Raw genomic sequence first — 14,897 nt, 5'->3', positions numbered from 1 at the left:
TGGTATGCGGCTGCCCAACTGGAGCTAGGACAGCCTTTCTGTGAGCTTCCAGCACAAGAGGTGTTCACACAGAGACTCGCTTCATGTGTTCCGTAGTGTTAGCAATGAGCGAGGTCCATGTGGTTTGTTTTGGCTTTTTTGTAAGTACTTTTCAATTATGACAGTACAAGATAGCTGGGCTGGCAGTGAGTTTTAGGTCTTTATGTGCTACGGATATAATTTATTTGCTTTTAGTTTTTGTAACATCACCAACTGCTAAGGGAATTGATGTTTAATACGTTTCTAAATAAGTAAAACTAAAGTATAAATAAATAATGCCTGGTTTATTAGCCCAGGTGTTTTCAGCATCACTGAAAGTGGTTTGATGACAGCCACCAGCACTAGCAGTGGAAAAAACCCTGATTTCTCAGTGATTATTATCATTATAATAAACCATAATTGAAAGATTACAAAATTGATTCTTTTAAAAATTAATGTTGCATGAGTGAGCAGGCTCTGTGGCATTCAGATTTTTTCAGTGCTACTTGGAAGGAAAATGGCTTGTTTTATTTCCTGGCAAAAAACTGCTGATTTTCAAACAATCACATTAGAGAAAACAGTCCCAGAGGGTTACAGGAGACAACAGACCTATGTCATTATGCTTTACCCTTTCCTGATGGGTTCGGAGAAGAGCCAGAAACAAAAGAAAGTTACATTCATTATTGAGAGAGTCTTGGGAAAATCTGTTTGGCCAAGCAATTTTGCATGAAACGAGTGAGGAAATATTTGACTGCAAAGAACATAAACTCCTTCCATCAATATGCAATTTTCTGGATCCATTTGTCCAAATGATTATTAAGAACAGTTTGTAAATTTGTGGTGCTTTACAACTCCAAAGGGCGGTGAAAGCATTAACTAGTTAAATGGACAGAAGTGTTTTTTAATAAATAAATAAATAAATAAGACCAAAGTCATTTGGAAGAGAGTTTAAAGTGCGAAGTATTGAAAACAGCAGGAAACCTAAGGACCTGAAATAGCAATCATACAGTACCATCCACCCCAATCAGGAAAGTGGAAACCACAAATTTATCTTTGATGATTTTCTGTAAATATGCCCTTTGAGGACAGATTGCCCTGCCCAGTCTTGTGGAAAAAGCTCGGAGTTACATCTCTTCTCACCACAACATATGGATCTCGGCAAGCCCTGCTTCTCCATTTCCATAGTCATTCCTCAGGTGGAAAAGTCTGAGTAAAAATGCAGTAAAATATTGTTGCAAAAATGCTGGTTAGCATCCTTCAAACCTGGTCAGCTTGACTGGAAAAAAACTTTCTGAGGGTTTTTTTCCCAGTCATTTTCTTCAGTAAGGTCTGCCCAGTTTTCCAGACCTTCTGCTATCCTAGTGGAAGTGGTTTTATTGATGTTTTCACTCACTTCAGAATACCATGTCTCACTTTTCCCTAGGATGCAACAGTATAAATAGCTTTGCTCCCCCTAAGCATGTAGCAGTGTGTGCTAAGGGCTGGGGAAGGTGTGTTTGGGTCTCTCTCCGAGTGCTCCTAGCCGCACACTCTACAAAGGACTATGTCTGCTTTGTGATACTGTTAGCAGGATGGCTGTTCTGTGTTTTGGGGGTGGCTAGTGCAGACATGGGGGTCTGGTCTTTCTTCCTCACTACCTCTTTGTAACACTTTGCCTCTTCTGATGTTGTATTATTGGGTCTGAAGGTCTGGGATCTGGGCTGCAGCCAGTAGTGTTGCATCTTGGTAGCTTGGGGTTTCCAGTCAGTGCCATGTCCCACATTCATGAGACACAAATGACAAAGAAGCCCAAGAAATTGAGGTTAGCTGGGGCTTATTCTTTTCATACATATATCCTGAAGAGAGCCCATGCTATTCCATTGTAAAGCTGAGGTTTATGCACCATTTCACATAGTCCAGATAGTTTGCAGTCTCTGAAGAAGTTTTCTGTGCTTGAATTTACAGTAGACATATAATCTACCACATTTTGTACGTACGCTCTTACTTGATGACAACCTCCTACTGGCCTTATGCAATGTTTTATTTAAGTAGAGGGACAGTTCCCAAGCCCATCTTCCTTCCCAAGATTGAAGTTGGTGTTCTTCCTCCAGTTAGATTTCATTAATAATATTTAGCATTTTGTAATGCATATCATCCACAGACCTTAAAGCACCACAGGACATTAAATCAGCTTTAATTTCCCCATTTCCCTGATTGTAAGACTCATGCAGGGAGTCATTTGTCAAGTTGTGCACAGGTATCATCCTGCAAGTCTGTGGCACAGCTATGAATATATCCTTCAGTCAGGGTTCCCAAATGGCCCCTGATGTGCTACCCTGACATTCAGAAAGCACAAGAGTGCGTTCTTGCCTATGTACATTCATGCTTACCTGGGAGGGAGTCCTGGATGACCAAGTGGTGATCAAATCCATATCAAGTGCATTTTTATAAATAGGCAGAAGTAGAACTTCCTAAGTGAATTCACTAGAAATTGCACGTTTCCTCAAATTCTATATGACTAGACACAGCTCTTGTGTCTTGGCCTCTGTGCAAAGATAGGCTTGTATTGCTAGTTGAGCCTTGTTTAAAGATCACACTTTGCAGGAGGGAGCAGTGATCATTAGATTTGGGAAGGAATCTTACAAGACACGTTGGAGCACTCCACATCTGAGCAGTTGCATTCCTGCCACTTTCCAGCAGTCAGCACTGCCCATCAAAGAAAATTGCTAAATAGCTCTGCTACATCATTCTTCATTTGCATTAGAAATGGCTCTAAGCAATAACAGGATTACAGCCAAAAAGTGCCAGCACTTTATCATTCATTTATTTGATTTAATATATAGAGGTACCTATTTGAAACAGCATTTACTTTTCTTGAGCTCATCATAAAACCCACTCTGAATGGAAGTGTTTAAGGTAATGATGACTCCGATTAATTCCCTTAGAACAGCATGACTGGAATCAGATACACTATTTCTCTTTTCATTAGGCATTTCTGAGCTGCTATGAGTGATCTTATAGCATGAGAGGAATTAAATTAGCTGAAGAAAACCTGATGAAAATAGTCCACAATATGCTGCTATTCTTCTTACTCAGCATGGTAAACTGTGAGCTCAGATGCCTTTGCAGTGGCATCCAGATAGTGTTGATAGAACCTGATGCAAACTTTCATTTTGGGAAAGGTGGAAAAGCCATGCTTGCTGTGTGCTGCAGATTTTCCTTCACCTGCACTGTGAATTGAACAGTGTTACAGCTTTCTCAGCCAGCTGTTACCACCTTCTTCCCCTCTCCTCACTGCCACCAAATCCCTGTAAATTAACGCCTGGTCTGAACAGCAGATCATTAATCTGGTTTTCAACATGCACATCCCCCACCAAAGTCAGGAGGTCAGACATTGTGTTGCACTTCTGTTCACAGACAGGATTGCTGCATGGGATGCTGTATCAGGAGCTGTTTTTTCTCTTCAAAGTGAGGAAGATGTTTCAATTAGTTCTAGGAAATTTGAGACCTGGCAGCTAAGTTTTGCCAGTGTTTTATTCCTGTTTACGTTTCTTGATCATCAGTAACTACTGTTTATAATCAGTGGCCATGCCACAAATACAGGCAAAAACATTTTCCAAAGCACCTCCTTGACCAAATAGCTTGTATTACATCTGAAAATGAAACAGTTCCCTGAGTAATTTAGGCATCTTGAATTTTTTTTTCTACTGAAGTATCTGGAATTCCCATGAAATATCTCGGAAGCAGAACTGGGAACACTACTGTAGGATGTTTTCATTAGTTGAAGAAACAGAGATTTTCTGGTAACATTTGTCTAAATCTCTTGTGCTGGTTTTCCTAAACATGATTATAAAGTTCTGCATGATTGCTGGTGTTGCAGGTATCTTAGTATTATAAAATGCTAGTACTAGTAAATGAAAGATGGATATGCTGGGAATATACTGAAGATTGAGGTTTTGCAATGTAACCTGACCATGCCTAAAAGTAATGTACTCCAATATCACCGCAGAGCAATGCACTGAAGTATCTAGATACTATATTTTAAGCACAAAATATCGTTTCTAATGTCTTGGTCTCTCTGCCCATTCATTCTTTTTCAGGTTATCACAAAGTGTACTTTGTGATGCATGATAATTTTCTGATACAAACATTCCCTGCTTTCTGCAACTACAGACAACGATTCATCTTGCACTCAATCAGCCACCTAGTTATAATGACTTTCTGTCCCTGTAAACTGGGACTAGATTCCTGATCTGCTTTGGCAAGTTGTATCCTTCTTATTCTCCGAAAATCTTAGCTTATGTGTAAATAGCTGGAATAATTTGAGTGCCCATAAAAGTGACGGACTAATGTCATACACCAGAACCTGGTAAAACCTTTCCAGTTCTGTGAGTTTGCACCAGACCCAGTTCACTGTAACACTGCTATCCCAGGCTTTGGCTTCTCTCCTGAGGAAAGACTGCTGGTCCAACTAATGTAAACTGGTCTATTACTATGTACATGAAGCACTGCTACAGAGTGGTGAAACTATGAGATTATACCAGTTTGTCTAATCTACAGTTGACCTTAAGTCTCTGGGGTAAAAAACTGGTGTAATAAACCAGTGCAGAGGTTTATTATTTAGTAATATTTTTAAACATTTTGAAGAAGTTTGCAGTAGCAAAGTATACAGTTCAGCCATTGCTTTAAAAGTGAAAGACTCCGAAGTGTAACTCAGTCTCTGGTGCACGAAAGCAATGAATTGAAAGGAATGGGTAGGAAGGCAATGTGATACAGAGAATCTCAGTTGAAAAACTTCTGAGAAAATACTGTTTAAAGTCAGAGTTACAAAGTGCATGCTTTTCTACTGAGGACCAAACCTATTGGTTTCAAAGGCTCTCACAAAAGTTGTATCTGCTGTGTCTAATATGCAGTAATTGATTCTTCTAATTCCTAGAGGAGCCCTCTCTATTTAAAGTACAACTGAACTCCAAATTACCTTACAATGTTACAGTTTAAGTTGTATCAGCCTAGCACTGAGCGGTATCAAGTGGGCTGGAGATGCACACAGAAAGTTTAGCCCTTTTCACTTCTTTGTTTCGTGCCCTTTGGATGCTAAGTAGTCAGATCAGCAGCCTTTCCCACCTTGCACTTAAGAGATGCTTTCATTTCTTATGTTCCTGTGCATGGCAGCAGAACAGGAGAATTCAAAATGGTATGGTTTGCTTGCATTCAGACTGGCTTATGGGTTGGTTTTTATTTTCTGCTGTCTTGTCTGATCCCTAAAATATCACCTATAATCACCCATGTAATATCAACACTAATACAGTAACCTGATTTTCATCATTGTTTGAATAAATTTTCAGGAAAAAGTTAGAATTCTGCTGGACCATTATCTATCAGAGGAAAATATATTTATAAGCCTCTGTGTGGAAGATTATAGGAAGATAAGTTGTATCTCATCATGTGATCCGCACCGTTATGGATTATAGAAGTACTGGCCTTACAGAATCACTTTTTAGCATTATTAGTGGCCATAACTTTAGTCACCAGTTCTACAAAAGAGTCTGGCTGTAACTAACAAACTCTGTGTATCTGTATTTGTAATGACTGTCTTGATAGTTTCACATATCAGTTCAATAAAACATCTTCCACTCAGGGGAGACATTTGGGCAGGAATATCTCAGTGACATCCTTGCCATTCCCATTACCATCACTACACACTCAGAGCAATATATGTTTTAAAAATTGATTGAGTGTGTATTTACAACATAGATCATGAGACATGTTTTTTTAATGGTGAGAAACTCCCAGTGATGCATTCTGTGATCTGTAGCATTGATTTGGATTCTTTGATTTTAGTGCTACAGAATACAGTCATAAAACTTTTAGACCCTTAATGTCATAGGGTGCAGCTTCTTGACACAGAATGCTAATGTAAAAGGAGATAGCTACTGCAGGCAAGAGCTCCTAACACACTGAAAACCAAAGGCTTGCATTAAACATAGTTAACTGAATTGGTATTCTTAACATATTAACTATAAAATATAGAGAACTTCATTGAAATGACATAAGGTTGAAATGTAAATTCCCTAATGCAGATAGACCTTCAGTGGGTCACTTTGGCAGTGTGGAGGATAGGCATTTGGTTTAGGTAGCTCCCTCACCTCCCTTCAGGCAGTTTTCAGTAAGCATCTCTGAAAAGTATTTTTCTGAAACAGTTGTCTAAAGATAGGTGAAGCAAATGTTCTGCCCCTTCTCTCTTGACTAAAAAGAGTCTAGATGCCTGACCTAGACACTTAACTCTTCATTAGCAAAGGAAAGTGAGGTAAATAGTGGTTAAGTGTCTTCTGGTTATGTGTTATATCTTCTAATAGGTATATGCAGTTATTTACCATGCTGTTGTACTTAGTTCAAGGTTTTGGTAAAGGCATGACAGAGGTGGCATCTTTCATGTTCTTAGTACAGCAGAAAGTTTGTCTGTTATATCATACTCTTTTCAGTGTGGTTGCCATACTGGTTCTTAAGAATTAGTTGTTTCTGGCAACATAAAACTGGGTCTGAAAATGAATTCCACCCTGGGACAGAGGAAAAAAATGACATGGAAAAGTGAGTAAGAGAGGTACCAAAAAACCCATAGAAGTTTGGCCAGAGAGCTGGAGTGCCTTTTCCAAGTGTAGGAATAATAACTGTTAAGTATTTTTCCGTGGAAGTGGTTATAGTGAACAATATCGGGAAGGTTTTAATTGTTATACAGAAGTCCTACAAACATCCTAGGTGTATTAGAGTTCACTTGGATGTACAAAAGTCTTGATATATCTCACTGCAGTGAGATTACTGTCCAAAGTTATCTGGAATCCTTCCAGTGCAAAAATTGAGTTTAGAAATGGCTGAAATTGCTTTGTTCTAGTTCTGTAGTGACTAAACTCAGCTGGGACATTCAAGCCAACATACTGTGGACTTAAGTATGTGAGTATGGTTGGCAGTTTTAGTCGACTGCATTTTCTTCTGAAATTCATTCCTCCCATTGGTGCAATAACATTTGGTCTTCTCAGTTCTCAGAGCATTGGTTGGACACAGGCTATTTTTCATGAAATTTGCATTTTCTTTTATTAAGAGAAGGGAGAAAAGCTAATTGTGTTTGTTTGGGGGGTAACAGGTAGACTGAAGTATCTGCACTGAGACGTGCATGCTTGTTTAGGAACTCACATTGTAAGCCTTTAGTGCAACAGTAGGTTGATAATTTGGCAACGAGAGTGTGGACAGAGCTTGCTTGCTCTGTAGCACATTCTCTCCTGAGCTGTGGGACCTATAGAGCTGTAGCTGGGTCAGACTTGTCTGTAGGCTGTTGTGTGACTCTACCTAACACTTAACATTGTTACCTGTTCCCCCATGGGATGTGGGACCAAAGGCAGAGCAGTGAACCCACTGGAGAGAATAATAGAAAAGAAACTCTCTTTGCAAAGGAGTAAGATACCTTAAGCTGATGCTCGATTGTATTTACAGTGCCTGTTCAGACCTATGTCTCTGTGACTAACCTTTTGTGGCATGTGCTGTCCAGGAGTGAATTAACTTTCCCATCTGTCTTGAGCAGATTTCAGCTCTGAATGTTACTATTCCAAATGTTTCCTGCTGCTCACCAGCGCTAAAGCTGTTAACAAGAGTGCACCCACTGGCCAGGCTGGGGCCTCAGGAAAGACTTGCAGTAAATCCTTGTGACATTGCTGCCTTCTCTGCACTTGGGCCCAGGACCCTCTACCTCCCACCCCCTGCAACGTAGAGCCATTGCTGTGTTGTAGCAGCCCAGTGGATGGCAGCTGCCCCACAGGAGTTGGGGATACTTGAATCTCCATCACCTTCCCACGCTTTTGGGAGCTTCAGGTGTTGCCACAGGGGTAGGATAGTTGAATGGAGGGGATCCAGCTCTAGCAGGCTGTCTTGCATGGCTCCAGCTGTTCACAGCTGTTCTACAGCTGATTGAAAAGGCATTTACTCCCCTCATGTGAATAACCTTGAGGGATCAGAAAGTCAATTGTGCAAAGCACATACAGTCAGTGCAAGATGTGTGTCCAGGAGCCACTGCAAGGATGCTGACATTGAGAGGAGCTTCTTGGTAGTGTTTTAGGGATTGGGAGGTAGCTGCAGCAACTCAGGAGAATTTAGAGCTGGTGAGAGGGATGCAGAGGTTACCTATCACACAACTATTAGGATTTTAAAAGCTCTGTTAGTACCTCCTTTCCAGAGCAATACTGAGCATACATCCCCCGTAGTTTTTAGTCTGTCAGTTCATCTGTGAATGGAGCAAATGTTACTTTAATTGTAGTTCATTAGTTCCATCTGGTGCCAGGGTGGTGAATGGAGACCCTTCTTACCTTACAAAACATTATATACCTTCCCTGCCAAGCTGCTCTACTGAATAATAGTTAGAGCCTGAGGCTAACTCTAAATGTAAAGATTTGGAATTGTTTCTCCATTGGTCTTCCCACAGATGCACACTTGGCTCCCTAGATCTGGCCGCTGTCTAAAGAAATTAACACCAACTGTATTTTATTTAAAACAGTAGTATACCATATGCAAGGCCAGAGATGCTCTGTGTGATACCCACAAAATTGGGTATCTGTCTGCTTTTTTTTGTTTCCTTTAATCGATAAAAATATGATTTCCCCCTAGTTCAAAGGAAATTGAATTTTCACATAGCGGGGGAAAACAAATGCCCTTCAGCATTGCTATCAGTGAATTGGGGCACCAGATGTCTTTTAAACAGGTCCGGCATATTGTCTTTCCATTTCCAAGTCACTCTTTTATGCTTCTATTTATTGTAGGCAGTTATGCTTTGACCCAAAGACATAATCCTAGTGGAATTAAAAACCATGTGCCCTCTTTGTATAAAAAAGCTGAGTCTGATTTTATGGAAGTGTAGAGAATGAATCTAATGGGAAATTAGGCAGTAGTATTTGATGACTGTAAATGTATTTATTTATAACAGCTAATCTTGGTGGAAATGAAGAAATAAGATGAAATAATTAACTTTACTATTTATAAAAGAGTCTCTTTTATCCACTGTGAAATGCAGCCACCTCTAGGATGAAATGCAATGGCTGCTAAACAGCATATAGACATTTAAGAATGAAAGGGAAAAACAAATGTGCATTTGACACAGTGTGGAAAATGCAGCATGGAAGGAAAACGTTTTCATGAAAATGTTGCCCCTTTTTGTTGAAATCATATTTTTAACTGGCTCTTGTAATTATTCAAACTGGAATTTGGTCATAAAAGTAAAATGTCTGTGGCCTTGCAAGATGCAGTCTGACATTTTTAATAGCTTCAATACAGAAAAAGCACTTACTTTACAGTAAGAAAGAACACTTACTCTCTGAAAGATAAAGGGCTTCATTTTCCTCTCACAAAGGCCAGTTTTACTCATGATTTCACCGGAGTTATTGCAGACTGAGAACAGTGCAAGTGCGGGAGGAATCGGGGCCATCACTCCAGCAGCACAGGGACAGAGGTAAGCGTGCTGCCTGCTGAATTAACAGCCCTTTTCATAAACCCAGGGAATGAAGGAGTAATAAAGAGGTTGGCTGGCTGTTGATGAGTTCTCTGACCGCGTGCAGTGTATCTTGGAGCTCCAGTTAAACCTTTATATATCTCAGGAGAGAAAGAGAGCGAATGATATTGTAAAGAGCACTTTGCCAAATAAAATAGAAAGATCCGTGGGATTGTTGCACTATTACAAATGTCAGCACACAATTAGGAGTCAGTTTATATATATAAAATGTTTTACTGAGCTTGTTGAGTGAAGTTTACAGTTTATAACAGGAGACCTCTTTGAAAGATAAACTACCGCACCATCTGTGACACACGTACTCAAAAATTCCTCTACTTAAATTAGATCACTAAATTTAAATAAAATATATGCTATTTTACATGTAACTATTGCCCTCAAATCAATCCATATTCAACCAGTATTATTTAACTTACATGCTGACTGAAAGTTGGAAGGAGACTGAGTCTTGATAAATTGAAAAAAGGCAGCAAAGTGATTTTGGTATCTTAGCATCGTGATTAAATATGTAAAGCTAACTAAGAAAATAATCTGCAAGGAGAGATGTTGTGATAGCGGTCACGTTGTGTCATTGATTTGTATTAAATGCTAGGGAAGAGAGAGAGAGAGACAACTTTGAAGATTTGCTCTTCATTATGGTGTGAATTGATGTTCAGCTACTAAAATGAAATAGGTTTGCATAAGAGTTACAACTGTCAAAAACCATTTGGAATTTCATTCTGTGCAGAGAAATTAAAATTTTGAGTGATTATGTGAAAGACTTTCTCTTCTGAAGCAAGATTATAAAACCACAGCTTTCCCTTGTTACTGGATCTTTAGATTAGGTGAAATTCTTACTGTTTATCTCATCTGACATGCTTTTTAAGTGACTTGCTGAATTAGTATCATATTACATTCAAGAAACTATGGTGATGGAACAGTATGCTTGAGATTTTAACTGCATATAAAGATATTCAAAGTTACAGGTCATCCAGCTAATGTAAGTCAACCATCTGGGTGTATACATACAAGAAATATTTATTTCAGTTTATAAAAGCAGTGTAATTAGGTACACTGGGCAGATACACCATTAATTACATGTTACAATCCAGTCCGATCTGATATCAGGAGCAGAACACTCGAAATTCAGAATCTCTTGACATTTTTCATTCATTTCCATAACAATCAACCACTGAAATCACTCAGTTTTGGAGGAAATAATGACACTGGAAAAGGACTGAGTTTTACAGCGTGCTTTCAACATCCTGGGTTCAATTAAAATGGAGGAATATATTCTGAAGTCATAAGACTTGTCCTTTGAACTAGCATCTGCAGATGAATGTGGATGATTCCCACTGGCATAAATTTCCCAGATAAGCTTAACTAAACCTTGGAAAGCAGAGCAATTTTGAGGGATCTCAAAGTTACGACTGTTAGATTTCATAGCTACAGTAGCATTTGAATATTGCCAAGTGGTTCCTGTAGGAGTTATTGGCCTATTATTATAACTGGATTCTAGAAATAGAGAATTTGGCCATGCTTTATCCTTTTAGAACTGTTAGAACAATCAGATAGTAGAATTCACTGCGAGATCCTAATGGACATTGTAACTGTGGATCTGAATGACCCGGTTGGTGAAGAGCTGTCAGATAGTGACGTACCATAGAAGATGCATAGGTAAGCTTTTGTGCATTTAAAGCTTTTAGCCTGATTTTGCACTGTTTGTAGCTATCATCTGTTTTAAAAGAAACAATAAAACAACAAAATTGCCCACTTGATGACAGAATCAAATATCGTTTTGCATGTATATAATCAGATGTTGAGATAAAAGCACAAAATGTGCACACTCCTTTGAATGAATGCCCACTGAAATAAATGCGCTTGTGTTTTCTTTTCAGGAAGGGTTTCTAGATGTGTAGTAACAAGCCTTACATTTTTTCCCTGGCATGCAAGGTCACAGCTTCAGTCAGCTGTCTTGCCTTCAAGTCCCAAAGGGTGTTGGTTTTCTTGCTTTTTGAACTTTGGCTCTTTGGTGCAGTGAAAACAGTTCTGTTGGAAAAAACACCAGATGCTGCAGGAAGGTGTCTCTTTGGAAAAGGCACATCTGGTCATCATCACATCTGCATTGACACATACTGTGGAACTTCCCCTCTGACTCCCTGTGTAGGTTCTGGGCCAGGAGCAGAAGTTGTTTGAGGTGTCAGTAAGTGTCTTAATGCCATCAATCCCAGGTGTTCAAGGCTGGAGCTGAGCCTCCCAAGATGATGAGATTTCAGAAGGATAAACATGGAATTCTATTAATCTGTGTTCTTGTTCTTGGGCTTCCAGAGTTCGTGTTTTCCAGCTGTTGTCTGAAATCATGATGGCTTGAAAATTTCTTGTGTTTTAGCAAAAGTGGCACCTCCCATCTAGTCAATTGATTCCAGAAAGCAGGGCTCAAAGAATGGTAGATATTGTAAAACTTACAGTAAAATTGTGAAATCCCACAGCCCTGGGTTCTTGCCATCAATGCAAAAGATGTTTGGTTCAAGCTTTCCTATATTTATGTGGATGGTTTGCTGCATTGTGGAGGATAAGACATCCTGGAAAATGGCCTTGCTACATTTTTAACGTAACAGCCCATATTTGATTAACTTTCCTTTTTTTGCTGTAGAGTCATCTGAGTTAAAATTACTGCTGGCTTTTCCCCTGGACTCTCAGCAGAGGCAATGAGCGAGGCAGGCACAGGCCTGTTGAGAGATCCTTGAACTGTGCCAAAGGTTCAACTCCCCATGCTCTTCAGGCATGACTATGCTAATAAATTTGCATTTCCTCTCACAAGCTCACATCCCTTTCATCTTAACTGTAGCCTCTTGTACGATCTGCTTTATTGGCTGGCAGCCAATGTCGTGTCCTGTGAGGCTGAGGAAGGTGTTACAAAGACAATACAGCAAAGCAGAAGACTTCAATACGAATTGTGCAGACTTCCGTGGAAAAAAATGGGCTTTTAATAGCTCCAGCAACATGGTGCCCTCTCCACTCTGCCACACCAGTTACTAGTGATAATACATTATAGAAGAGACCGATAAATTTGTTACAGAGCTCAGCCATCAATACATTTCAGCAGTAGTAGCTTCTTTCCTTTTATCAGCTCAGCTGTGTTTAATAGCTTTGTACTCAGATGACAATTTAAGTGATACTAGACCATTACTTTTGGATTATGATCCAGGGACCTGATGAAAGAGAAGCTAAAGCGTTGAACCTCAGGAAGGGCAAATGCATACATGTATGCAGTCAAAAATACATTACTGCATCACATCCTGATGACAAAAGTAACCATAAACAAACATGAAACAGACCATATTATTTTTCACGGAGTTTGCCAAGCAAAATGTAGAGACCTGTATAAGAGGCTTTTAAAAAATCCTGTTATTTTCTGGAAATCTTCAGATACTCTGGGACTGTACTGCTGAGATACTGAATTAGCAGTGTCACTTTGGCATTACCGAGGAACCTTAGGGTAATTTTCCTTTCATACCTACTTTCCGGGATGAATTGGTCCTTTCTGATGACACTGGAGACCAGCTGAAACTGAAAACTAACCTCACATACTTTGAAAGCAGAACCTTAGGTGGACTATATCTCACTGGCTCATATTGTCGTTATGACACTTACTTGAATTTCAGCTAAGACAACCTACTGTAATTTTTATGTGTCTGTTTACATCAAGATACCTAAAAAAGGCTGTCTGCAGTTAGCATCTTAAGTCTCCATACAGAAACCTAAAATATACCCCAGTTTTTCAAAGTACACATGCCGCAGTTCCTGTATTTTAAAAACATGATTTTTTTTTTCCTTTTAGTGTCATTCAAAAATAAGATGAAAATTAGGATGATAATTATACGGTGGAATGCATTGATTACCAGTGCCTGGTGCTGGCTACTGAGCAGAAATACACTTTTGAACATCCAAGCAATTAATTTGGAGATAACATTTATTGATTGTGTAAAAAGTTCCTACAAGTCGATCTAAAACGTGTCATCCAAAGATGTATTGTTGTAAATACAATAGTGAGCTTTGCACTGGGTATGCAGTGAATGCAATGTTTTTTGAGTGATCCCAATTGCATTATTTATGTATCAAGTCATCTTAGATTTCGCAAAGATGTTTTCCCTGGAGGATTGAAACCATGGCAAATAAAAGCCTAGCAAACCTAGCCTTTGATAAGGTGACACGATGGGGAGATCGCTGGAGGTTTCTTTCATCTCCAGCTACAGTTTATCTGGGCCCTCTCCCTAGGCAGGTTGGCACCATTCTGCCCCAGCTGTCCCCTCTCTAGAGTAATCTTCGCTTTCAGGCCTGTCAGACATGGTTTAGAGAAGAGTGACTGCAACTGTGGTGCGAAGAGATGGTGCGCAAATACCAGCTAAACTCTTGAGGCATTGATTGACAGTGTTGGAGAGTTGCCCCTCTAAGTGTGCGTTCAGTGCACCTAAAACTTGAGATTTTCTGTTATCCCCCGCCAGGGGAGGACTGTCCTGCAGCAGCCATTACCACATCAGAATTGTGGTTCAGGAGTTCTCCAGGAAAGTCAGGTTTAGATTTCAGCCCTTTCCTCCCAAAAGTATTCCTGAGGGTTTGAGTGTGAATGTTTATTTCCCTTACCTGTGTTATAGCTAGCTGCATTCCTGTATGAAGAATTTCTGGTTTCGGGGATATACATGTTTAGTGCAGCCCTTCTTGTTAGACTAAATGCACAGCTGAGAGCAGAGTAACAGCATTAATCTCCACAATGAAAATCTATTTGGGGACATTAGCGCACATATGGTGAGGATTTTTTAACCTACATTACTGTATGTAACTTTGCAGCTTAATTAATCAATTAGGATTAGTGCAGTTTGTAATCAAGTCCAAGAGTGATTGATGCATGCTGTATTAATTGCAACATTCACATGAAGCATGTCATATACACAGTCATCTTACAGCTGGATTTCACATTGGGTTGCTCATAAGCACTTAATGGCAGGAATATTTTAGACTTGCAATCAGGGAAATTGTATTGCACAATATGCTTTATATGTTGTACACCCTGCTTAGATAATAACTCCTCCATCACTGATGTATCCTCTTGCTCCTCCCTCCTGGTTCGATAGTTGGCAAAGTAGTCCATTTTCAAAGGCTTTTCTTTGCTGTGGAACAAGAGGTATAATTAAATTGTATCCCAGTAGTGAAGGTTTCTAATGATGATGAGCCAAAACTGATTGTATTGATTTGTTTATTACTGGCTTAGGAAGCTCATCAAACAAATGGACTGAAACTATTTCCATATTCTTATCTGTTTGGTAAATGAGAAACAAATAACACTTCCATATGTCTGTTGCATGGTGTCCCAGCATTA

The 14,897-nt window shown here is 39.5% G+C and overlaps 1 protein-coding gene across 1 annotated transcript in view; it reads left to right on the top strand.

Annotated features, from left to right (window-relative positions):
- Window positions 1–14,897, top strand: part of ST6GALNAC3 (ST6 N-acetylgalactosaminide alpha-2,6-sialyltransferase 3) — a 232,725-nt gene that overhangs the window by 167,066 nt on the left and 50,762 nt on the right. The window lies entirely within an intron of this gene.

The sequence above is a fragment of the Harpia harpyja genome, chromosome 11 (genome assembly GCF_026419915.1).
Source record: "Harpia harpyja isolate bHarHar1 chromosome 11, bHarHar1 primary haplotype, whole genome shotgun sequence".
NCBI lineage: Eukaryota > Metazoa > Chordata > Aves > Accipitriformes > Accipitridae > Harpia > Harpia harpyja.
Note: the sequence above shows the minus strand (reverse complement) of the source record. Positions and strands in the feature narration are given on the sequence as shown.